General features: G+C 39.1%; 1 protein-coding gene and 1 long non-coding RNA gene across 6 annotated transcripts in view; one reads left to right on the top strand and one right to left on the bottom strand.

Moving 5' to 3' along the window:
- Nucleotides 1–9719, bottom strand: part of LOC101995418 (sodium channel protein type 1 subunit alpha) — a 129284-nt gene extending 119565 nt beyond the window's left edge. For 3 of the 4 annotated variants that reach the window (XM_005346503.3, XM_026778697.1, XM_013345845.2), the window contains exon 1: nucleotides 9605–9718. The gene's annotated coding sequence lies outside the window, so the exon portion shown is untranslated. Of the gene's footprint in view, nucleotides 1–9604 lie in introns of all 4 variants that reach the window. The other variant, XM_026778696.1, reaches the window with a different exon arrangement.
- Nucleotides 9720–9779: 60 nt separating this feature from the next.
- Nucleotides 9780–26951, top strand: part of LOC113455948 — a 149870-nt gene continuing 132698 nt past the window's right edge. The window contains exon 1 of one of the 2 annotated variants that reach the window (XR_003376849.1): nucleotides 9780–10133. This is a non-coding gene — a long non-coding RNA (uncharacterized LOC113455948). The remainder of the gene's footprint in view (nucleotides 10134–26951) is intronic. The other variant, XR_003376850.1, reaches the window with a different exon arrangement.

The raw sequence follows: 26951 nt of genomic DNA on the forward strand, positions 1-26951 counted from the left end.
TGAGCTGGAAAGTTGCCTCAGGCCATCCAGAAAAAGTCTATTATTTTGGATAATAGAAATGTGGCATCCAGAGAGATGGTGTACCTATTCAAGGTTACACAGACAGTTTAGTGTGGCAGAAGTCCATTCAAGTTTTTTTTTTCACAGTTGAACTCTGAAGAAAATGAATATTGAGCGGGGATAGGAGCATATAAGAAGCAAAATGGGAATGAGTAGATAGACTATTTCTAGATACACGAAGATTGATTTTCACTCATGTTTTGACAGAGATGAATGTAATAGAGGATATAAGAGCAGTTGCTGTTTGAAAAGGTGATGGACAAAACCAGCACTGGGTTTAGCCAAGAATAAAGTCAGTGACCATCTTTGTGTCTAGCTCTGCATACTCTTCTGAAAGGACCACGAAGTTATCAAACTCAAGGACATGAGAATCCAACACTTGCGACTTTCACTCGGGTCCAAGGAGAGGCCTAGGAGAAACCAGGTTGCAAATGCTTCCAAGGTTCTATAATTTCATTAAGATCTGAAATATACTTTGTTTCTTTCATTAATAAATCACAGTCACCCAGGGAAACAAGGAAACTTTTTTGGAGACCAAGTTATTATCTTGTCTAGTCTACCACCAAAGCCTCGGCTCAAAGGATCCTCCTGCTTTAGACTCTCAAATAGTCGAGACTGAAGTCATGTACCCACATACCCACTGGAAAATAAAAGGCTGTGTTGCCCATGCCTAAGTTGTATACCCCTCTGGCAAATAGACCAAGGATGAGACCTCAACTTCTGAGGTAAGATCAAGGTACATTATTGTAACAGAAGGAACAGGCTGCTTGTCGTCCCAGCCACCCTGCTAGCTTAAACCTGAAATAATCACACAGAAACTGTATTAATTAAGACACTGCTTGGCGCCGGGCGGTGGTGGCGCACGCCTTTAATCCCAGCACTCGGGAGGCAGAGGCAGGCGGATCTCTGTGAGTTCAAGACCAGCCTGGTCTACAAGAGCTAGTTCCAGGACAGGCTCCAAAACCACAGAGAAACCCTGTCTCGAAAAAAACAACAACAACAACAACAAAAAAAAAAAAACACTGCTTGGACATTAGCTCTAGCCTCCTATTGGCTAACTCTCACATCTTGATTTAACCCATTTCTAATAATTTGTATGTCACCATGAAAAGATTCAGCATGTCTGACCTGGAAGCTCCATGGCGGTTCTCTCTTTGCTTTTTTTCCTCCTAGAATTCAGTTCTGTCTCCCCACCTACCTAAATTCTGCTCTATCACCAGGCCCAAAGCAGTTTCTTTATTAACCGATGAAAGCAACACAAATGCAGAAGAATTTCCTACACCACACTACAGTATTCAAGTGCTGTGTTTAGATCCACTCCCACGAGGGACTGAAGAGGGAATGAAACTGCACCCAGAAACAAAGAAGACCCGTGAACCGCTGTGGAGAACCATGTCGGGTTCTATTCTGTGCTTAGAAGTGCTCACTCTTAGCTTAGCAAGTTATTTAAGTACATTATTTGGGCTCTTCCCTGGTCTTTTTCACTCAGCAATGCCCCCCTCTTGACAAAGATAAGTCACTAAAACTGACAAGAATATCATGGATTGCTTATCGGAGCATAAATAGCAATTTTGCATTTGAATATATTTTATTTTATTTTTTTAAATTTATTTATTTATTAAAGATTTCTGTCTCTTCCCCGCCACCGCCTCCCATTTCCCTCCCTCTCCCCCAACTAAGTTCCCCCCCCCTCCTCAGCCCGAAGAGCAATCAGGGTTCCCTGCCCTGTGGGAAGTCCAAGGAACCCCCACCTCCATCCAGGTCTAGTAAGTTGAGCATCCAAACTGCCTAGGCTCCCACAAAGCCAGTACCTACAGTAGGATCAGAAACCCATTGCCATTTAAAATCATTCACAACACTTTCCTATATATGGAAGAGTTCTAGTTAGTTTTTGGTATAGAGAATATTTTTGATGTTAAAAGAAATAGCTGATATTTATGAGGACAACTTTGCTTACAGAATAAAACTGCAACTTTGCCATAACTTAACAGAAGCAAATACATAATTTCTATTCACCTAAAGGCTTATTGATGACATCTTTTTTCTTTTCATGTTTAAAAGGAAAAGGACAGGGACCTTTCCAGGAACATCACACTGTCACTACACTGTGTGATGGTGACATCAGAGCTCAGGGCCACCATATTTCACATGGAAACTGCTTTTCACACATTCCTGTGTGATTCCAATCTTCACAGTTCTAGTCACAGTTGCACACAGACCACATGGGATCACGTTTCCTTCTCCTCTGTCACTTTGGCAAAACTGATTCCTTCCTCCTTGGCCAAATAGTGGACAGAGGTCATTGCAGCACATTGCAGGGGTTTCAGTTATTTGATGGAGTTGGACAAGCAGATGGCGGAAAGGTACATAAAAGTTTTACCAATAATTGCGTGCTGCTCAGACCTTTAGAACTTCTGGGCCCTTGACCTGAGTCACTGCCTTTGGAATTGTCTCTGTTCACATTATCTACACTACATATCAGGACTGCAAAGTAGTTTACCACATCCCAAGTTACTGGGGCTCTGCTGGGAGCGAGGAGTTTGGCAGCTGTACTCCCGTATTCTCGCATGTGGCTTTCCTACTTTTTTTCTCTGCAGCACCAAGAAAGGAAGCTTCCTCTAGTCAATATAGGGTGTTGAACCTACAGAATGAATTTGTGTCACCTTTATCCATGACCTTTGATAGGTAAATGAGGTAGTTTAAATGAGAACATCCTCCACAGGCTTGGTATTGGCATACTTGCTTTCTAGAAGGTGGAGCAGTTGGGAAGGTATTAGCAGCAGTGGTCTGATTGGAGGAAGAGTGTCACTGGGGGCGGGTTTTGAGGTTTCAAAAGCCCACCCTTTCCTAGTTAGCTCTCCCTGCCTCATGCTTGTGTGTCAAACAGTTAGTTCTCAGCTACAGCTCTGGCCTGCCTGTTTCTTTATGGTGATTCTACTTAGTCCTTCGATGCTTAGTACCATTCTAGAAAAAGGTATGTTCTCAGGAACAAAGATATTGATATTCAAACATTTCTATTTTCAGGTCAAATTTAGTAATAATTTCATAGGAATGGGGATCATTCTAAAACCTAATATGTATGGGGAACTTGACACCTCACAGAAATTTCAAGACATTGATATTATTGTTATGATCATCCAGCTTAGAAAACCAAGACTCATAAATCTTGATCATTTTGACAAAGGAGGAGGTAAAATGTAGTATGGAAACTAACAATCTCTCTTCAAAGTATTAATATCATCCTAGCACCATGGCATGTGGGTTTTATATAAATCTCTTTTCAGTGACACATTATGGCTATGAAATCGACAAGTCTCAGGGATCCAAGTTCAAGAGCAAAGTAGGAGATGATGCAGCAATTTCTCACTCGTCTGGATTCCATCACACTGCGCATCACACTGCGCATCACACTGCACATCACACTGCACATCACACTGCACATCACACTGCACATCACACTGCACATCACACTGCCATGGAAGAAACACATTTCTACATGCGGCCAAGCCAAGGGAACCGGCAAGTGCAGGACCGACCTGCAGCCAGAGTTCTGTCAAATGTGATGCGGGGCATGTAGCCAGGAAGGAAAATGGCAAATGGTACCTCTTCTTACTCGGCTTGGAGTCTCAGATCTTCTATAGCATGTGAAAAGATAGGACTATGTTTGGAATTATTCTTACCTAGTCAACACATAAACATGGAATCTCCAGAAAAGTATCTCTCAGTCTGCCAATGCCTTCCTATCCAGAAGTCTAAATTTTTTTTTTTTTGAGAAAGCTAAAAGAGCAGAATTGCCAGTCATGAGAGTTTGACAATGAGGATGTCCTGCCAAAGCTTCACGTTTCAAATATTATACTGAATGCTGTGTTTTTCATTTTCTTAGCTCTTTTTCAAACACACAAGGGCTTTCTGGCTCTGCTGGATATCTGTGAAGTCATAGATCCCATGAGAACATAGCGCTTTCTATGCTTTAAAGACTTGCTTCTTCGTAGAGTGTGGCAGTGGACCAACAGCATCTCCATCTTTGAGGAGCTTGTTGAAATTGTGTACCATGATCTCCAGTACAGAATGTGCATTTTGACAAGATGCCCCATAGGCATGAATCCATGTAGACACTGTTGTTTAACCATAGTGCTGGAGGGTACCATTGTAACAGGTACTCAAGTCTTTAGCACAGTTGATGCTATGATTGTAAGTACCATTTAGACCGGAGGTTCTCAACCTGCCTAATGTTGCCACCTTTTAATACAGTTCCTCATGTTGTGGTGACACCTAGCCATAAAATTATTTTCATTGCTACTTCATAACTGAATTTTTGATGCTCTCACAAATCGTAATATAAATATCTGATATGAAAGATGGTTTCAGGTTTCGCCTGTTAAAGGATGGTTTGACCCTCCCCAGGTTGAGAGCCACTAATTGAGGCCTTAAAACTCAGCATGTAAGCAGCACCACCTGATGAAACAAAGACAACGACCCAGTCTATCAAAGGTCATAGTTTTAGGAAAGTCCCTAAATGTACTAACGTTGCTGTCTAGCCTCCATAGTTCTACCTCTGGCTAACTGTTCTTATTAACTGTGGTGTGTCAACTCAGGGTGTGGTTTTGTGCTTAAAAGCTCATTCTGAGAAAGGTTTGGGACTGCATTGGTGTCACAAACACCCAGTGAAGTCTCTGGCAGAATATTAAAGACTTTCTATTGGTCTAAACCCATGTCCAAGTAGCCTTTGCTGGTAGACACCCCACACCATGAGCCCAGGACATTCACAGCTCTCATGAATGCTTTTTATCATCATTTTTTATCACTTCTAAGTTGCAATGCAAAGAAATGGTTTTCATTATAACACTTTCATACATAAATGTCACAAAATATTGCTTTTACTTGTCCCTCCCCTCACTGTTCTGCTTTGCTTCTTCTTTCCCCCTCTTTTCGTCTCCTCATGCTCCTCCATAGACTTCTTTTCTGATTTTGTACCCCATGTAACCTAATGCTTTTAAGGCTGCCTACTAGGCCATTCCCTAGGCACCGCTACTCCAATCCAGAAACACCATCTCCTAATCCATTCTTTAAGTAACAGTTTGAAAATCAGTTCACCGTGGTGTCTATTTAAGTAAAAAATTAACATTCCACTTTCTTTTCGCCTAAGCACATTCTGCAAGGGGAATAGATGTGAGCCATCATTTTTCTGAAATTTCCTATATATGTTCAAGTATATGAAATATGCTTTTCCAATAACAATACTGCTGCCAAAGACAGAAAACTGGGGCCATGTTCACTTGGAAATCAGGAATATTGTGTGCCGGGAACATAAAATCAAGTTCTCATTGTTCCTTTCTAACAGTTAGAGAGAACTTTCTATTTCCTGATATGGAACTAACATAATAGTAACATTTTTCTCATTGGCTAAATTGTTCCTAAATGCAAGTTAGAGAAGTTATATGGGTGGGCAAGGTGCCTGCCTAAGGTATCTGATTGGTCTAATAAAGAGCTGAATATCCAATAGCTAAGCAGAAGAGGGATATATGAGGCTGGCAGGCAGAGAGAATAAAGAGAAGAAGAAATCTAGGTTTGGAGGAGAAACGGAGAATGAGGGAGGCACCAGGGGACAGAAGCCAGGCAGCCATCAGCCAGTCAGACATAGAGACAGCAAGAAAGTAAGAAAAGGTAAAAGTCCCTGTGACAAGAGTTAGATAAAGAGAAATGGGTTAATTTAAGTTATAAGAGTTAGCCAAAGAAAAACAGGTTAAGTTCAGAGTTAGCCAAAGAGAAACAGGTTAATGTAAGTTAAAAGACTTAGCCAGAAATGTCCCTAAGCTAGACTGAGCATTCAAAACTAATAATAAGTCTCTGTGTCATGATTTGGGAATGGTTGGTGACCCAAAAGAAAATGCCTGGTACATTTGGCACCCCATATTGGGTGCCAGATGAAGCATTCATCTAATTATTCTTTATCAATAAAAACTCAGGAGTCAGATACCAGGGTAGGAACCTGAATGATCAGAGAAGTGGCAGAGAAGCGACCAATGACCTCCTTTCTCTCTAGTTCCTTGATCCAAAAGGAACAAGATCTAATCTAAGACCTGCCTTACTACTTCCTGTGTCTCTCTATCTGTCCCTACTCCTCCAAAACCTCTATGATTAATTTTGCTCAGCTAGTAGCTCGCTCCTCCATCTGATTCAAAACAAACTTTATTGTCAGTCTCAGGAGAGTCAGGATGCAATCAGTATTTCAGACAACAGGCTGCATAGTCCCAGAAAATCCTTGACCTCCTTAGTCCTTTAATGATGTTGTGTATTAGTATCTAGATAAAAAGGTATGGAAAAATGGACTACTGAACTTGGTACATAAGAAACATATGGAACTCTTGGATGTTTCAGGAGCAGCAGGTGAGGCAGGGTTAAGCGGGGCAGAAGAAAAGAGAATATGAATTCCTGTCTTTAGTGAAATCTACTGAATTGAAAAGCCATTGGTTTAGCTAAGTATTTGGTAGAAGCTAGTAGTCGAGGGAGTCTGGTCCATCTGGGAGAACAGGAGAAACACAAGACTTCAAGACAAAGGGGATGATGTAGAACTAGGTTCCTGATAAGTTCTGGAAAGAAGTTGCCAGTCTGTACCCCAGTCTGTAGGTACCTGATTGAATTAAACCTGCATGCTTTCAAATATGATAGTGTCTAAATTCACTGTATTATTTATGAGGGCATGACTTTATTTTTATGTCAGTTTAACTTGTCAGTAGGAGAAACAGTGCATTTCTTTCCTATGGATTATGCTTTAACGCTTAAGGGAAAGATAGCCTGAATTGGTGGTAGTCAAAATGGGACGTGGGGGCAGTTTGGCCTTTAGGAGATGTTTGTTAGTCTTCACCACAATTTCTAGTCATCACAATGGAAAGTTGCCTCTGTTACCTGTGAGTAGAGGCCAGTGATAATGTTCAGTATTCTGCTGTGCACAAGAAAGACCCATTGCGGGGCTGGAGAGATGGCTCAGTGGTTAAGAGCATTGCCTGCTCTTCCAAAGGTCCTGAGTTCAATTCCCGGCAACCATATAGTGGCTCACAACCATCTGTAATGAAGTCTGGTGCCCTCTTCTGGCCTGCAGACATACATGCAGGCAGAATATTGTACACATAATAAATAAATATTAAAAAAAAGAAAGACCCATTGCTAAGAATTTATGACCCCACACTGCAGTTAGGCCAAGACTAAACCTTGTCTTAGAACAACCCCTTACTTTACAGAGAGAACTCACGCTTCACGGAGTTAGCCAAAGAGAAAACTAAAGAGACAAGTCCTCTACTGCATTCCCAGTATGCCATTTAGCCTCTGAAAGTTAGCATTCTACATGGAACTGATGGAAAAATAAACACTCCTGTGAGCACATGAGACTTTAGATATAGTATGTATTTCTACAAATCTTTAAAACACAGTACCGCTAACAAGCATTAGGATGACCAGGCAAGGAGGAGAACGGAGAATTCAATTATGTAACACATATTTAGATATACTACAAGAGCCATTTCTGTATTTGATCAAATAACAACCCAATAGAGTGGATCTTCATGCATTTTACAACTGCTTGGAAGCTATAAGAACATGTATTGCTAGAACCTACATAGAGAAGTTATACTTGGCATGTCTACAGTGAGGCCTGAAGATCTTCTTTCCTACAAATTCCATGAAGATGCTGATGTTGATAGCCAGATCACTGAGAACTTCTGGCCTAGCATGTGGTGAGGAAATAGCAAATGTTGGCCTAAGGGTATAGGTATTTAAAACTCCAATGTACCCCTATCACCTTTAGCATAGAGTGATTAATGTTAATTCACACAAAGGAATAAGTGGCTGGACCAAAACCAATTTAGACCATACTTAATTCAAATTCCAAAACATCTAAAAAGAAAGAGATCAGTATGTTTTTATGTTCTTACATAAAGCAAACAGTTCCTCTTACAGAAGCCAGTATAGACAACATTAAAGTAAAACCAGAAAAAAAAATTGAGGATGATAGTGACACCCAAAATATGTCTGTATATACATATACATGAATATTCCAGATGTATAGATATGATTATGTATGTATTCCTTATTTTTAGCATTTTGTTTCTGACCCCAAGTAACCCTGATCAGATGGGGCTCCTATGCCAATTTGCATCTATTGACATAGGTAAGATAAAATCAGGCCTTTAGGGAGCTGTAACTGTCTCTTCAAATAATTTGGGAAAATGTGTACATCTTCAATCAATTACACACAGCACAAATGCAGCCTACCTCTACCCTAAGTGACCAACACCTCCCCCCCCTCCAATATTAATCACAGTTAGCCTGGTGAAAATGACACCTAGGGAAACTGACTTCCACAACACTTATTTCCAGTCTGTTATTTCAGCAATGCCCAGTGCTTCAGAGAGTTCTGCGCAGTCTACCCAGAGAGCATGCTGTACTTACACCCCTCTGTGCACCAGCGCTCTCTGGGAGACACCCAGGGCAAACAGAAGTCAACCTTCCATTCAGCCCTGGGAGATCATGGAGACAATTGATAAAACCATTAATTCCTTAACTCCTACCACGGACTCCAAATCACAAAATACTGCTTGCCAAACACACATCGGAAGCCAAGCCCTCAAATGTGCTGCAATTACCCCCAACTTTTAAAACCCCTCTGTCTTTTGAAAGGAGGCGCACTCTGTTGTGTCATCATCTCCGGGTTAACTGAATGAATGTTCCCTGCCAACCTCCTGCTGCTGCGGCAAACTCACTCTGCGGCTTGTCCTGCATTTTCTGCAGCGTGCAACTATGGGGCCGCTGTTTTTCCTGCAGCAGGACACGGTGTGGGAGAGTCTGAAACAGAATCAGTGCTCTCCTGCTTTCACTCGTACCCTTAGAGGAGTAACTGTTCCCGTCAAACCCGGGGCTGGTCCCTCCAGATCTAAACACAGTCTCTCCGGTGTTAATCCAATGCAGTTAACCCAGCCTCGTTCGGTGCTAGCATCAAATGACACAGTGCTGCAGTGTTCATCTTGAGACTAAGTAGGCAGGATTTATTATCTGCGGAAGTCCCCCCAAGTACCAGGTTACTCGTGCTCCATTCTTGTCACAAACAGGCGCGACAGAGGACAAGTACAGCAGACACAGAGCTCGTTTCCAAGACAAGCAAATTCACAGTTAGAGACAAGGGCATCACAGCAGCCAAAACCTGCAGTAAATCTTTTCTGGCTCACAGAAATCTCTAACAATGCTCTCCTGCAACGACTCAGATTAAACAGATCATATTTGGTTTACACATCAAATCAGCAGCATAGAAAAGATGCCTGATTAGCAAATTCCAATTTATGATGCTTTTGCTCATATCTTAATGCTAGGAACAGTGCAAGACTTCCAATGCTTCCAATGAATAATCAAGCATGCTGACAGAACTGGAGCCTCTTAGCAATGCCTACCTGCACCTCTCAGCCTGGCTGACAGGAACCTGCCAGGACCAAAGGCAAAAATCCCAAAACAAAACAAAAAAAACCAAAACCACCGAATCATGCAAGTAAGTATTTACCCCGAAAGATGTATGTAGTTAAAGTTCAGTTTCCTGCATCTTCCATAGCCCCTGAAGTGTTAATCTGAAGAAACAGTTCCATGAGTTTCCACAGGCCAGTAGTGAGTCTCCTACACTTGACCTAGACAGACTTACATAACGAAGCATCAGTGCTGGGGAGCTTGTACGATGTCATCACCAGCAAGAATAAGAAGTATTGGCAGCAGTAAGCAGGCGGGCAGGCTGGGATTTTGCATGGAAATCATGAGCCCTGCCTTGCTTTTCTTTTCTGAAATGTTTTGGAAGGAGAGTTATGAATAGCCCAGAAATAGGTCTCATTTTTGTGGGTGGGAAGAATGACCAGAAGCATGAAAGCTAAACCTTCCAGCAAGTGCAAGTTATTTCTCGTGGAGGGTGCAGTAAACCTGGGAGGAGGAATTGCCTTCTGTGAACTTCTAAAGCATCACATCTGGAGTGAAGAGGACGGTAAAGCGGTGGCATAGCGCAGAGGATGCTGCTGAGAGCTTCGGTCTGCCTTTAACTCATTGTGGTGAGAGAAGGGGGATGTGGTGATACGAAGTGAGAGTTGGGAATGCAGGTTGTTTTGCTGAGAAATAGCCAAAGGATTTCTCATAGTTTTAACACGTTGTTTTAAGCAAGATGATAGCAGAATTGCTTTTTTCTGGATAAAATTGAGACTGTGCTGGGTACGGCTGTTTGATGCATTTTAACTCCTGATGGTCACCTGGGAACAGGTACACATCTCTGTGGTTTTCATATAAATGTCAGATATCATCATTAATTTTACTATCTATAATGAAATACAGTTTATGATTTTTCTCATCAGATTTTGCATATAAATAATCATTTTTAGACTTTGAAAGCAATCTCTATGAATACGTCAAGGGATTTCTTGACATATTCATAGAGATTATTTTATCTTTTTTTTGTTTTTAAAGATAGTCTTAGTTAGATTCACTTCTTAATACCTGAAGGAATATTTTAAACAGCAGAATATGTATATATATATGTATATATATATATACATATATATATCTTGATTACCAATCAATTATCTCAAGTATATATAATACAGATTGCATCCTCAAGACCTACAAACAGTAAGTCCAGCCTTCCATCTGAGGATGATGGTATTATATCAGCATAGGATGATATCATATTATTTAATAATAAGTAAAATCACAGTTTTATATGGGTTGTAGACTAAGCTATATAGTTTCTGAGGTGACTGAAATAGAGAAGCAGCCATGCATGCACTACTCAAAAATAATCACAGTGTTCTGTTCATAGCTAGGAGTTTGCTGCTCCTTTACCAGGTTGAGACCAGGGTGAGGAAAGGAGAGAACACAGTGATCTAATGCCTCCTGCCGCTAATCAGCGAGGAAACCTGCTATTAAGTGGAGTCAGATGTGTCTCAGCTGACACAGACAAGGGGAATGGAACGTGGCTTTCTTCAAGTTTACCTGGAATTTTGCTACCACGCTACAGTAAATGTTTGTTTGTTGGTTTGCTACCAGAACATGGGTGAGATTTATAAAGATTTAATTTTTTTCCCTCGGACAAACTATACTGTCATTAAACATTTATTTGCATTTTTGCAGTAGTCTAGATTTTGGGGAAACAAATTCTGTAGCAGATGGAATGAGAACTTGTCTGATTCCCCCCTCAGAACCATAAAGGACAGCAAGGAGCATACTGGCATAACATTGAGCTGCATCTGCAAAGTCATAAGTTGTATTTGGAGTATTAAGTGATAGAGACTGGGTTGATGTGGATTATGTAAGAGGCGTCCATGCTTTGAAGCATCGATGACCAGGGAATCAACAACCTAGGAAGTGAGGGTCTGGAAAATAGGAATCACTTTAAAAAGTTCTGTCTTACGTGGTTTGAAGAGCACTAAAGCCTCTTGGAGTCAGGGACAGTGCTTTTCACACTCGTCTCTCTGCCGTTATGACAGTGCTTACTGGACCTCATTGAATGTTTGCTGGAATAGTGGGAGAAATAGGGTTTGCAATGAATTAATGTATAGGGAGCTGCATCTCCTACGGTTTCGTAGAATTCTCTGTAAAATAATTTTAAAGTATCTATAAAATTATTCATGAATATGTTAATTTAATATGTGCCTATGTGAATGAATGCTTCAGTAATTCTTGTTTAGAAACTGTTCTTACAGTGTTTAATGGAAAGGTTCTACTGTTAGATAGAGGCTGTACGAGCTTGACCATACATCAGATAGAATGTGGTATTCACAACCTTACACCAAAACACTTTGTTTTTCCACAGTGATGCAGTCATCTGGAGGGAGGATTTCAGAGTCAGGCCTGCAAACTCCTTATCTTTGCTGGTCTGAGCTCGGTTTTCTTCTTCTGGACTATTTTCAGCCCATGGCTTCCGTCTTCCTACTTGTTCTGGTTTGGTGGTAGGGTGTTTGGTGTCCAACTCCAGCGGGCATGGGGTGAGCAGCCTTGTACCAACGAGCTGTACTCTGCTTTCATCCTCCTGCTTGTTGCCTCATGGCCCCAGCGTGGCTGCTTCTCCACTGACATCTTGCCTAAACATAGATAAGAAGAAACGGGAAATGCTGAGTGCTAGGTCCCAGCAGATCAGTTGTTTCTCTAAGAACATTTCCAGAGGGCCATCCTGAGATTGATCTACATCTCATAGTGCTTAAATGTGTAAAATGCCTTTCAAAGGAATGTCAAGAACAACTGAGTTTTGCTATGCCATTGCCAAATCCCAGCAAAGCTTGGGTTCTGGTTTTAAGGCCAATGTGGTGTTCCTCCATGTATTACCTGCTTTTGTCATTGCTGTGACTAGGCATCTGACAAGAAGGAACTCACAGAGTTAGTATCAGTTTACAGAAGGGATAGGGTCCTCCATTATAAAGAGGCATGGTGGCATGGGCTTCAGGCGGGTGGTCACATGATGTCCAAAGTAAGGAAGCAAAAGGTGGTAACAATCCCTGCTAGCTGGATTTAGATAACTCCTGTTTCTTCAGCAAAGGACCAGCTTATAGAAGCACCCACATTTAGGCTGGGTTTTCCCATCTTAGTTAGCCAAATCCCCAACAGGCACACATGTACTTGTCTTTCTCCCTGGGATGCTAGTGACCTTGACAAGTTGACAACCAAGGTAAAGCAGCACACTCTCCCATACAGTCTTCTTACTTTATAGTTTTGATTGCTGGTGAGATTGTAATGCATTTAGCAGTGCCTGAAAGTTTAAACTTGTTTAAATTCCAAAAGTACTAAGACTTTATTTTTAATTGTGTGTTTGTGTATGGTGTGGGGTAGACGTCCCTGTGAGTGCACTTGACCACAGAGACTGAAGATGACAGACTTCTGAGAACTGGAGTTTCAGGCATTTAGTTGTTGGCCCCCTAATGTGGGTGCTTTTATTGAACTGGGATCCTATGAAAGAGCAATGAGCTCTTGAGTCCTGAAGCATCTCATTTTATAATTGTGACCTTCAAGTACACTTGTTCAAAGGCTTCTTTATTAAAACAAAACAAAACTCACCAAGAGACAATAAATGGATTCTGAATTAAACCTTAACTCTCAGGATCTCTGTAATAAGTAGAATTCACCCTTGCAAATTTATCAACTAAACTTAAACTCTTTCTGATCCATGGGCATCTTTTTGTTTTCCATCAATTTAATTATATAATATTGCTGTTGGCCAGGAGCTATTCTGCATCCTGGGACATGGATATACTCAAAAACCTTGCTTACACATTTACAGGGATATGGCTAGACCAGAATGTGAGATTGCTAATTTTACAGGAAAAAACATGTATCTTAATTTGTCTTAAAACCAATTTTTATGGACAAGATAGTTGAATTCTAAAGAAAAACCACAATTGTCTTGAAATAATCTCTTCAAAAGCAACTGCATATCGCACTAGTCTTTACCCACTAAAATCCAGGTGCAGTCAGTGGTTTATATATGTATATATGTTTATGTACATATAAATATATAAACATATGTACATATAAATATACACACAAATATATATACATATACATGTATATACATGTGTATGTGTGAATTTGCTAACATATACTTGTTTTTGTTTTATTTTTATGATCTGTGAATATAATCTACTTTGTTTAGCTTTCTCTCTGATGTTGACCAGTAACAATTTGTAACCTTCCCTCCCAAATGTTGGCAAACATCTATAACCCACCAAATAACCAAAAAACCACCCACCCCAATTCCTGGGAATGTGGACATCATGTTCTATGGGCATCTATGGTTTACTGTGGTTTGGGGCCTTCAGAAAATTGGGAGATAAAACTATGACATCAAGGTTGAACAAGATAAATCAAAAGAAAGAAAATAATCCAAAAAAAGGAATAAAAACAGGGGCCCAATATCGTGTACACTCAGAAGTCCCATAAAAACACAAATCTGGAAGACATAATATATACAAAGAGGACCCGGTACAAACCTGTGTAGGCTGTGCTTGCTGCATCATTTTTTGTGAGTTCTAATGAGCTTTGATCCGGTTGATTTGGAGGGCTTTGTATTCTTGGAGTTCTCCATTTCCTCTGGCTCTTAAACTCTTTCTGTCTCCTCTCCCATTTTTCACCCTTTTATAAGTGAGAAAAAGAAAGATGGGGAGAATATTGGGCAGAGACAAAGGAGTGCTAGTCATAACATGTGTTTGGTTCAATGTATTTAATTCTTTACAAATCCCTAATTTATCTGCCTTTTAGAAACCTGGGTTATTACCACCAATCTGAAATTTGTAAAGTACTTATGAATGTGATCCCCTATCTCCACGGGATTGGCATCTTTTATGGAACTCTGTGCCTTAATCTGTCTTGTCACATGGAAAGGAAGTATTCTATTAACCTTCTGTAGAATTACATAAACGTGAGGTGGAAATATGTGTGGAAATCTCTAATTCTACTAGAAAATATTGCACAGAATCTAGGAGAGCTCAACCCCCAACTTGGGATGTTGATTGATGTTCATAATTTTAGTGGTGGGGTCAGACTCGTGAAATGGTGATGATGAGATTTTTTGCAAAGCATTGCTATGACATTATTTTGAGCAACAATTAGTCCCAAGATGCCTTTTATTTTGGGGATGGCAATCTTAGAAGTGATTTTCTAACTAATGAACAGCTGCAAATATCTTCAGATTTGAAAACACTTCTCTTTCTGCAAGACTGGCAAAAAGATTCCAAATATGAATGATTTTGCACCTACGAGTAACTATTATGTCAGCATACTTAGTTGTGTATGATAAAATCGCCTCTATTTTCTGAGGCAATGAACATTACAGATCAACCAGTAATAGCACCCAGAGACTGAAGAAACTCTGGTTTTGATGTTTTCCAATGTATTTAACAAGGAAAAACAGCAAAAAAGAAGAAATTTGTCATTTACTACTGTGTTTAAAGACAACATATTTTGAAAACACATTAAAATATATAATCTTTTTTAGGTGATGTAAGCCAATCTTGAAATGTAAGACAAGAGTAGATTAATGTATAATCTTTGATCCCTATAAACTGTGTTTTATATAATAAATCATTTTAAAATACTGTGTTTATGAATATTCAAAATCATTAAGCTATGTAATTTTATATGTGTGTGTACATGTGTTTGCATATGTGCAGGTGCATGTGAATGTATGTGGGTTTGGGTGTATGTACATGAATGCATATGTGTGGAGGCCAGAAATTAACCTTGGATGTCCTGGCTCAGGAGTCTTCAGGCTTGGGTCCTGAGATGTTATATTCATGGCTCTCTTGCTCACCAAGGATGCTAATCTGACTGACCAGTGGAAGCCCAGGTGTCTGCCTGTCTCCATTTCCCAAGCCCCAGATTGACAAGTATGTACCACCATGCCTGCCTTTTGTTGTGTAGGCTCTAGGACTTCAACTCAGGTCCTTATGTAAAGCAAGTATCTTACTGACTGTGGTGTCCCTCAACCTTGTAACTTATTTTTAAACAGATGACTTTATTATGTTTTACAATTACTTTTTTGGCGTTTTGTCTCTATGTATGTGTATGCACCACATCCACACAGCTGTCAGAGAGCAGTAGCAGGTGATAGATTGCCTGAGACTTGAGTTACAGATGATTGTAAGCAGCCATGTGAGTACTGGAGATGGAATCTGGGTCCTCTGCAAGAGCAGCCAGTGCTCTTAAATACTGAGTCTTCCCTCTACCCCCATAATTGCTTAATATATACTTATTGTATAGAACAAAGAATGAAAACTATTACAGGAAATCTACATCTTGACTATATTTTGTCTGTATTCCTGTTTACTTAGCATCAGAGCAAACTTTGCAAGATTGTGGGGACAGTAACACCTCTCTGGCATGTGAACTTAGTGGGGAAATTTATTCAATGGAAAGTCACATGCATCTGATAGTGTTCACTTCTACCCCTCTTGATGTCCTTCTACAAACATGAGACTTTTCTTCTCTAGTAGTCCAAGAGAAATCTGTATCTAACCAGGTAGATCATCAGATTCAAGCACATTGAAAATATTCTGTTTGAATTTCATGATTAACCCCTTTCTACCTTCACTTATCTGTTGCATGAAAGTTGGAAGGTTTGAGTTTTCTTTCTTCACTGGGAAATGCCACATTTATTACACACTTAACTAATAACCCAGTGGTTGCGTTTTAAAGTATCTTTGCTTCTGGTGATTTTTGTTTTTCTTTTGGTGGGCTCTTACATGATTTATTATCATATGGGACATGCAGATTCCTTTACAGATTCCAGCTGCAAGGCACTGGACAGCTTCTTTGGGCATGCTATGTCAGTCTGGGCAAACTTACGCGGTTACGTGGTCCTCACTAAAGTCAGTCTTTACAGTGAGCCTTCAGCATTCACTTTTGCTCATGTCACATATTCAACATCCCTACCATCATCAAATGAACATATTTAATCATTGGATTGGGTTGTCCAACTTGCATCTAAGAAGATTCCAGTGAGCTGTCAAATGTCCTAGACTTTTGACAATTGAGAGAGAGCCAATAGCTGTCATGTTCTCTTCATATCATAGAAAATGTGAACACAGGTCAGTCACCCACATTGAAAAACACAGTACCTCAGCCATTCACAAACGGACACGATTTTGTTGACTGCTTTGCACACATTTTATGTATTTACATTTATAGCCAAGCCAGGCTTAACATACCTGCCTACAAATATTATAATTGTATATTTATATTAAAGAATAGATGGTACCATTTTGTCACATTTAGAAAACGATGAAATGCCCACAGCTTGTTTTTAGTATTTTTTATTAAAAAGTGAAAAGGCCAACCATATTCTTAGCTGGGTAAGGTATTTATATTCTCTGTTCCAATTTATTCATGCTCTTGTTTTGGGTAATGACTTGTGCCCTAGACTATGGGAAATCTGTTTTCTTGCATATGTTCCTCCATGCTGTTATTGAAGGTGCACATGTATCACTTCTAATAATCTTAACTGATGTGCATCCTTTTTATCTAGGAGCAAAAAAAGACCCTTAATTATAGCCTTTTTTATCTTCTAGAAGCATATGATACAATTATTTTGGAATACTTGGACTCTTGCTAGTTTATAATAGGCATGGACAATATCAGCATTGGTCACTCTAGACCAAGGACTGGAAGAACAAAATAATTGGATTTTAGAAAAGAATAAGAGTGCTTCATCCTTTGGTGGTCTAAGGGATCTTGGGAAAATGAAATTTGGACAGAGAAATGGAGGTGGAAATATTACACAAGAAGATGAAGTTCATCTTTTGTGAAGGAAAGGAATATTCCAAAAAAAAGACAGTTTATGCAGGGCTAAGGGTTTGTGCATTATTGTGATTAATCACAAGCACACCTGCCAAGTTTCCATCATGAAAATAATCTCCAGGAGAATCCATCAGGTTCTATTGCCTATTAATTTCTGTTGATGTATTTTATTTGGCATCTTAAATGACAGAATATACTTGCTTGTATTTTAAGTGAAGGTTAAAAAACAAAGCTCATTAAAGTAATGATTCATATATGATATTTAAGAACTGAGCAATGTTACTGCTCCAAGAAAATTGTGAAAATTTAGTCTTAGTGGGGGTTTACACCATGTCCTTGAAATATCTAATTATATGACTTGAAATTTTCACTTAGTTCATATTGATTCCTAGTGCTTTGGCTGATATTCATTATTTATCAAGAAATTATGGAAGGAGGTAATGTGGTATGGGAGTACACATTCTTATTTTAAAATAATCTTGCATTTACCGTTAAATATTTTCTTCTTATATAACTTTGAATATTTCCTGTCTGTAAACGTGTGTAGTCGGGAAAAAGAAACCGAGACTGAACTTAAACGTATTTTAATCCTCTCACTTTCTAATTGTTTTAAAAATGCAATCTTATTCCATTTTATTCCTTTAAACAAACACTCACGATGAGTAAGCCACACAATTAAAATCATTTCCCCTTCCAGGCAGCAGGGGAATTTTCCTAGGTCTGCAGATCGGCTTTTAGCCTAGTTAAAACTTAATACCCAAACCAACTTTCCAAAGAAATATAATGAGATAAAGAACACTCTAAAAGGATGCTTCCTTTTTGTTCCTGGCATGACTTGCAAAGAATCTTGAAGTAAGAATAATAATAGATCGATCACAGGGCAGTGCAGTGTTTTACACTGCGATTGCATTCGACCTAACTGACCTTCAGTGAGTGATAGATATTCAACACTCTCCCCTGGACCTGGCCAAGGTGCAGTTTCCTTATGAAGAACAAGCACTGTCTCCCATGGGAGGTCAGATATGAAGGGATGATTGCTGGCTCTTGCGATGATAGCATCTCTTCTTGATTCGCCCATTGGTAGACAGAGTTGAAGTGAGTCAGGGAGCTTTCCAAAGGCCAACTTACTCAGACAATTGACTGAGCCTTGCTGGTTCATCTTTGTTCACAGGACATTTGAGGGCTTCCTGACAACTCCTACACAGAAGACAGGATGGGCTTCATGTTTTCATAGTGTCTTCTAATTATGAAACTCTTCCAGGCATTTTCATAAGCCGGTTTCTATATGGGCATGAACCTTTCCAAATAACACCAGAGCTAATAGTACATACACAATTGTGAGGTAATTTTCCCCTATTTTAATACAATTTTAATTCCCTTAGAATAAATCGAATCTTTCTTTACATAGCGGTTAATGGGTAATTAGTCCTAGGATTCTTCACAGTTCCCCAAATTTGTAGATGGTTCCTTGTTATTTGTACACTACCTATAAGAGCTTACTTACATACTTTCAATCATCCCTTAAATAACTTACAGTGTTTACTAGCAAAAAATGACTGCAAGCGATCTAAGAAATAGGGATTTTGGTCATCAATGCCTATAGCTGTGGAGGCTGAGATTTTTATGTACTTTCTGCCACCATGAAAGCAACTGTAGATACCTTCACTCATTGATTTGGCATCACTGTGGGGGCTTTTTTCTCTGAAGAAATGGTAAACATGCACACAGAATTGTGTTTTATGATACCCCATTGTTGCCATCATCATCATCATTTTATTATGTTATTTGTAATTATCTGAGGTCCGAAAAGATGGTTCAGCAGTCAAGGACATTTATTACTCTGGTGGAAGATCCAGGTTTGGTTCTCAGCACCCACATTGGGTATTTTACAACCATCTATGATTTCAAATCCAGAGAATCTAATACTCTCCTCTGTCCTGCATGGGTACCTGCATACACCTGATACATATGACTCACACAGGCACACACCACACCACACACATAAATAAAATATATACACAAATAAATGCTTAATTTTTTCCTTGCAGAAAGTGCTCAGTGGAGATTCAGAAAAATGACTGTCTTCCATATTGTCTTAATAACTTCACAAGATGATGTTATAAACACTATAATGTGCCCTTTACTCCAAAACTATCAAATATTGAATATGCTTAATAATAGACTTTAATGCTTTTTAGTATCTGCCAAAAATACTAATGTTTAACATTCATGTGGAATATTTCACCAATGTTTCTATCTGTAGTGTTCAGTGTTGCTGTTGTAACAAAGAAAATATTCATAAGACACTAGATATTTTCTATGTGTGCAATATGGGACTTTTAAATGTGGTTGTTAGTAAGGTATATTAGGGTCTTTGACTGGTCTGATCATTCTTCTTAGTGTACTCTGACTGTGATGTGCTTCATGCAGTGTAGCAGGTTTCATAAAATTCTGTTCATTCTCTGTCTAGTGTTAGAAAAGGAAAGAGGGCTTCAGAGATGGCTCTGCAGTTAAGAGAACTTGCTCTTGCGGAGAACCTGGGCTCAGTTTCCAGCACTGGCATTGGGCAGCTTACAACTTTCTGTAACAACCATTTTATTATTATTATTTTTTTTTTTTGGTTTTTCGAGACAGGGTTTCTCTGTGGTTTTGGAGCCTGTCCTGGAACTAGCTCTTGTAGACCAGGCTGGTCTCGAACTCACAGAGATCCGCCTGCCTCTGCCTCCCGAGTGCTGGGATTAAAGGCGTGCGCCACCACCGCCCAGCTGTAACAACCATTTTATTTTTTTTTTTTTTTTTTTTGGTTTTTCGAGACAGGGTTTCTCTGTGGTTTTGGAGCCTGTCCTGGAACTAGCTCTTGTAGACCAGGCTGGTCTCGAACTCACAGAGATCCGCCTGCCTCTGCCTCCCGAGTGCTGGGATTAAAGGCGTGCGCCACCACCGCCCAGCTGTAACAACCATTTTAGAGGATCCTATACCCTCTTCTGGCCTCCTGGGGACTACACACATGCAATGAAAATACATACACGCAGAAACACATAGGTACACAAAATGAATCAGTGACTAAACAGAGAAACAAACCAATAAGTAAATAAGATTATTTATTTATTTATTTATTTATTTATTTATTTATTTATTTATTTATTTATTTATTTTGGTTTTTCAAGACAGGATTTCTCTGTGGTTTTGGAGCCTGTCCTGGAACTAGCTCCTGTAGACCAGGCTGGTCTTGAACTCACAAGTGCTGGGATTAAAGGCGTGCGCCACCACAGCCCAGCTCAAGATTTGTTATTTCTTACAAATGAATAACAACAAAAGAAAAATGGCATATGTAGCATCATCTCCTGCCTGATCCTCAGAAGACCACAAAAATGTAAACACATCAGTCTTCTTTTGTAGTAGCCTTAATCCAAGATGTAAGATGTCACAAGGATTAGCTGATACTTCCTAAGAGATTAGTACCACATGTAGGTACTAATATGAGTACCACATGAAGGAACCGAGCTCCACGTGTGTGGTAATGACTCTATGACTTGGGTGACACAACGACATAGTGATACCTGTTCCATCATGAAGAAGCCTCTTTTCCTTTTAAACGAGGACAGAGTCATGATCTTGTGTTCATTAAGGGTACCAAACAAGGGCCAGTATTTATTGATTCTGTTCTACCTCTAAGAAACTCCTCCTGATTCTTTGGTTAAGATCTGTGTGTAGAAAAAGAAAATGCCAATTATTTCCAGTCATTTCTTCACAATATTCTGGTTAGATTTATTATATTCACTAGCAACATTTTCCTTGATTCTGGATAACATGTTGGAGCCATATTTGAAGTGTTAAATTCTAAGAGTAACTTATTTAATTTTCTCCCTCTTGTCAAGAATACAAAAGAGATAGGCCCCATTGCTAAGATGGAGGAGGTGAAACAGCCTTACAAAGTTTTGTTCTCAAAACTCTAAAAAAGAGAGTTGAAACAGACAACTTATAGAAACACGAGAAACACCTAGTATACGTTATTCTGTGTTCACATATAGCTTTTGCATTATTTTTTCTTTTCTCTTCATCACCTCCACACCATTTTTTTTTTTTTGAGATAAGATTTCTCTGTGTAACAGTCCTGGCTGTCCTAACTCTCTTTGTAAAGCAGACTGGGCTTGAACTCAGACTGTCTCTGTCTCCTGAGTGCTGGGTTTAAAGTCATGAGTCACCACTCCCAGGCTGCTTTATCATTCTTAACCTTTTTGCTTGTTTTGTTGTTATTGTTTGTTTTTCGAGACAGGGTTTCTCTGTGTAGCTTTGGTGTCTGTCTTGGAGCTAGCTCTTGTAGACCAATCTTTCCTCAAACTCAAAAAGATCCACCTGACAGGTGTAAGATGGAATCTCAGAGTCATTTTGAATGGCTTTTCTCTGACAAGTACGGATGTTAAAAATGTCTTTAAGTGTTACTTGGCAGTCAACATTTCTCTGGTGAGAATTCTCTGTTTAGGTATGTACCCAATTTTAAACTGGATTATTTGGCTTGCTTATGATTACTTTCTTGAATTCTTTATATGTTTTTGAATATTAGTTTTCTGTCAGATGTGGAGTTGCTAAAATATTTTCCAACTCTGTAAGCTGCTGTTTTGTCCTGTTGATGGTATCCTTTGCCTTACAGAAGCTTTTCAGTTTTATGAGATCCCATTTATTAATTGGTGTTATTGGTGTTATTGATGGCCTGTTCAGGAAGTTGTCTCCTGTGTCAATGTGTTCATGGCTATTTTCCATTTTCTATTCTATTAGGTTCAGTGTATCTGGCTTTATGTGGAGATCTTTGATCCACTTGGATTTGATTTTTGTGCTGCATGATAGACATGGAATGAATGTATTTGCATCTCCACCATGCTGATATCCAGTTGGATTAGCACCATTTGTTGAGGATGACAAAGGAAACAGAAGAAAGAAAACAGTCTAATCCTGCAGATGGCAGGGTTAGAAGCACGAGATGACTGAAATGGCTAACAAAATAAAATTCCCCAAAGAAAAAAGACATCAGCCTTGTCAAATAAAAGTGTAAAGCCACCTGTACTCGTTTCCTGACATATTACAGTTTTCTTTTTTTTTTCACAGTTTTCTTTATGGAATTTGAAAACTGAATTTATTCCCCTCTCCCCCCGCAGAATCAAGTATCATTTGTTACATAGTATTAGAAACTAGATTTATCAGGAATAAATTTACTCACATGATGGACATATAGAAAACAAGAGGGAAACAGAAAAGAACAGATTTGATTAATGTACATTAAGGATTGAGTCTGAAAGATCCCTGGTAGGCTTATGTCTTGTGTGTTTTCCTCTTGCTGACTTCTTTTTAGATGCCGAAATCTGCTTTGCAGGCCAGCAGATGGAGACATTGGACAAAGCATTTTGAAACTTAAAGGTCACACTAGAACCACAATTTCCCTCTGTACTTAGTACCTAAAGAGTAATAACATATTACATGTGCATAAAGACTAGTATATTGCTATAATATTGAACAGTTAGCAACTAGTGGGGATGTACAGGAAGGACAGGTTGTTTGTGTGGGGGGGGAGGTGAGTTCTGTAAGAGGAAACACAGGTAATCTCATTGGCTACCTCGGACTGTGGGAAACCCCAGCTTCTCAATTGTTGTGACTGTGAATTTGAGTCACAATGTCACCCCCTGCCCCCACTTTAACACCTTTATTTTGAGCTCTACGTACAGGAAGTCTGGGAGGATAGCTTGCAAACAGGAGGAAATATAATTCTCCCTCCATCCTATAAAGTCTAAGTACAAACGTCTTTATAGCGATCAATATCAATTCTCTGTGACTTTAAATTTCCCCATTGCACTCTTCCGGTTCTGTTATTTACTTTCCATACCACTCTGTACTTAGGGACAGGGGACAGGAATAGGACAGTGTCCTCTGGTTGTTATAGCCACCATCGCAGGAGGGTAACCCTCAGTTATTTTCCTTGAATAGCTTTTCTTTTGGTCTGGGGAGAAATGATGAGTCTTTTTCAATGTAGCAAAAGTGTAAACAAGACGTGTAAATGTACATCAGTCCATTTGTACTGTCCTAATGTAGGCCAAGCAGTGATTGAAAGTCTGTATATTCTTTTGCAAGTGGGAGAAAGAGCTGTTCATGCTGTCTCACTTCTTTCAAAGCTTTTTGCTAGAATAAATGATAATGCATTTCTGACATCTCCAAACACATAGATTTCTCTGTATTCTTAGTAACATACACTTTAAATGAAATTGGAATATGATTGTTACACTAAATGACCCAATAAGTGCCCTAATATAAAATACTTAAAATAATATTTAAATTTACAAATGCAATACTCATTCTTAATGAGTCTCTACAAGTCTTTAATTTTCTATTTCCTTTCTGATTGTAGCCATTTTCAATTTCCCTCGAGAGGCCTTAGAAAAAAAAAAAAAAAAAAAAAAAGAGAGAGAGAGAGAAAGAAATTATGTTGAAAGTCCAAGTTTTACAGTAATAGTTTTAGTGTTCTGACTTTTAGGCAGCATTCCAGGAGATTCGTGAACAGGGAATCATTTAGTGATAATCTAGTGTCTAGCAACTAGAGGACCAGATAGATAGCTGAGGGACAGTAAAATATCTGTGGTTAATATCTAATGAATATTCTTTTCCACGAGAGACTACACTTTCAAGCGATTGTAGATTTCCAGGAACCAAAGGCAACGGAGAAGTAATTCAGAGTGCTAGGTGACATGCTGCTCTTAGGAGCCTAGGGATGTGCTTGTTTGTATTGGTGTTAACATCTTACAAAAGCATGATAAAATATACGGCCATGACAGATTATAATATGTATTTGAAATAAGAATATTTCTTAGTCACTGTTGTATTGCTGTGAAGAGATGTTATGATCAATGGAAATCACAGGTGTTCTAGCTGATTCTTCCAGAACTTTGAAACATCCACCTGTCATCTGACCTTCAAGATGCCCAATGCTAAGCCAGCTGCTAGTCTTATCAGAGAGTCCGTGCATGAGGCAACTCCTGTCTCTGTTTTAAGGCTCACTTACTTTCGACAGTGTGACAATGGTGACTTTGGACAGCTCTCTAGTGTCTGATACGCCTCACTGAGCTTCTGAAATGTCTTCAGCAGATTTAGGAAGCTGCCATCCATTATTTCCGGAAGTGTTTTTCCTGTCTGTTCTCTTTCTTCTGCTCCTCTTCTCCCTCTTGGGTGTTGATTGGCTTTCTACAGGTGCCTGTGATTATGCTCAATTTTCTTCATTTTTCCCTATCCATTCCTCAAATTAGAGAATCCTAATTGAACTACTTTTAGTATAATACTTTCTCTCTCTTTTATTTCATGTCTTCTTTTGAGCCACTCTAATGAAACTTTCTGTCTTATACATAGAACCCTTCAGTAGTCACTTTATAATTTTTGTGCATATTTATGGTCTTCCCTGTGTGTTGAAAATTTGTTCTTGGTGTTTCTGACTCAGTTATATTTAATGTACAGAACATATTTTAAGTGAGTTTTGAAAAACATATTTTTAATCCAATTACCAAACATAGAATTTTGTATATATTTTAAGTATTGCCAAGGGTATAAAGAATCTGGCATTACCTGGGTGAGGGTTACCATAGGATACTTATTTTTCTTTTGATCTTTGTATGTATATGAGAAATAGTGACAGTTAATAGTCTCTGGGAAGGGTGTTTTTTCCTTCAGTAACAAAGCCAACAGTGAGTTATTCTGTGATTATTTTGTTAAAAAAGCTTCATGGCAGAGGTACTGTTTATTGCCACAACTCTGTGGCATTTCAAGATCTCTGCCACTACCAAAAGGAACACGGTCAGCTTTTCATCAACACCACTTAAGTGTTTCGTGGCAAGACCTCTTAAAAGAGCTGCAAGGTTTTGCAGCTAAAGCTGAGTCAGGAAGCCTCTCTTAACTGAGCCTCTCTAGCAAGCAGAGCCCATCTAAGAAAGTGCTGCTATCAAGAAGCCGAGCTTAGCTCTATTCTTTTCTATCTAGAATAACTTCCCATGCTCTCTCAGGCTTTTAAGTGGATTTGGTCCTCCCCACATTGGGCACTGTTCTGTTGACAGAGGATTTCTTTCCCACCAGCTCCCATAAGTCTCTTTGTCTTGACAGATATCTGAGTCAGGCTGTGAGCCTCAGTTTGTTTGTTTGTTTTGTTTTAAATCAAAAGTCATTGCAGAACTTCCTGCTCTTCCCAAAAGGTAACACCTTCCCTAAAACATTTGCACGGCTAATTCCCTGAGTTCTGAAAATGTTTATCTGAGTCATGGAATAATTTTCAAGCGTTATAGAGAAAAAGATTAATGGAAGTCTTTATTCATTTATTTCCATAGACGTCTTGAAAGTCCAAATTCATTAATATTTTTAACTCAACCTATCAAATTAAATAATCATGAATTTTAAATCACTCAGTTAGGAGTGAGAAGTTACTATTAAGAATAAAAGCTTGCAGGGTGGTGGTGGCCCAGGCATTTAATCCCAGCACTCTGAAGGCAGAGGCAGGGGGATCTCTGGGTTTGAGAACATCCTGATCTACAGAGAAAGTTTCAGGATAGCCAGGGATACACAGAGAAACCCAATATTTAAAAAAAGCTGGTGTGCCACATCTTTATGGAAGCTATATCTAAAATATTGTAATGAATGCCTACACAGAGCCTTTCTAATAGAGAACGCTGGGTAAGTCTCATTCTGTGTGATGTCTATAGATGTCTTTCTTCTTGAGCAGAATCCTTCCTGCCACATTAGGATAAGCAAAGTCATTTGAAGAATGCAAAGCTTATGCTGGAGAAGAATGGTATATGGAGAAAGTTGACGAACTTGCCTTTTCTATATTAAGGTACAAGGAAATATAGCCACAGATATACATTTCCACATGTAATGAAACAAGGTACCACTTATTCATTAAGGATGCAAAAACTGGCTTGACATTCTATAAGTGTAAGGCAATTTTTTTTATTCAGAAGAAGTTGTTTTTTAGAAACCATTAAACAAATAGACAATAAACCAACAATCCCCTCTAATTAAAAAGTAGCCTTCCCTCTGTGCTTCTTGCACTTAATTATTAGCAAGGGTAGAACAAGTCATTTGTCACTCATTAATTGGTAAACAAAGCCAAGAACAATGGTTCACAAATGGGAGAAATTTCGTCCTCAGGAAAAGGTTGACATGTTCTAGAGACCTTTCCTAAAGCTGTCACAGACAAGGCATGTGCAGGACAATCCACCAGATGGCGCCCTACAACAACAAATGAACAAACTAGAAGCTTAGCACTGACTATTAGGAATCCTCAAAGCAAGATACATTAACGTAGAATTATTATTTTGTATTTGATGTTATTTGTTTTATTTCTTTTTTATACTTAAAACTATCGAGGAGAACAACACTGTTCAGTCAAGAACAGAAACTAAAGAGATATGCACAGCCGTGTGGCTATTACCCCACAACCCAATTTTTTTTTAATTTTTATTTTTTTTTTCAGTTTTTTTTTTATTGAGAAAAGGAAAAAAAAACAAGTTTCCGCCTCCTCCCAGCCTCCCATTTCCCTCCCCCTCCTCCCACCCTTCTCCCCCTCCTCC

The sequence above is a fragment of the Microtus ochrogaster genome, chromosome 4 (assembly GCF_000317375.1).
Source record: "Microtus ochrogaster isolate Prairie Vole_2 chromosome 4, MicOch1.0, whole genome shotgun sequence".
In the NCBI taxonomy this organism is placed as follows: Eukaryota; Metazoa; Chordata; class Mammalia; order Rodentia; family Cricetidae; genus Microtus; species Microtus ochrogaster.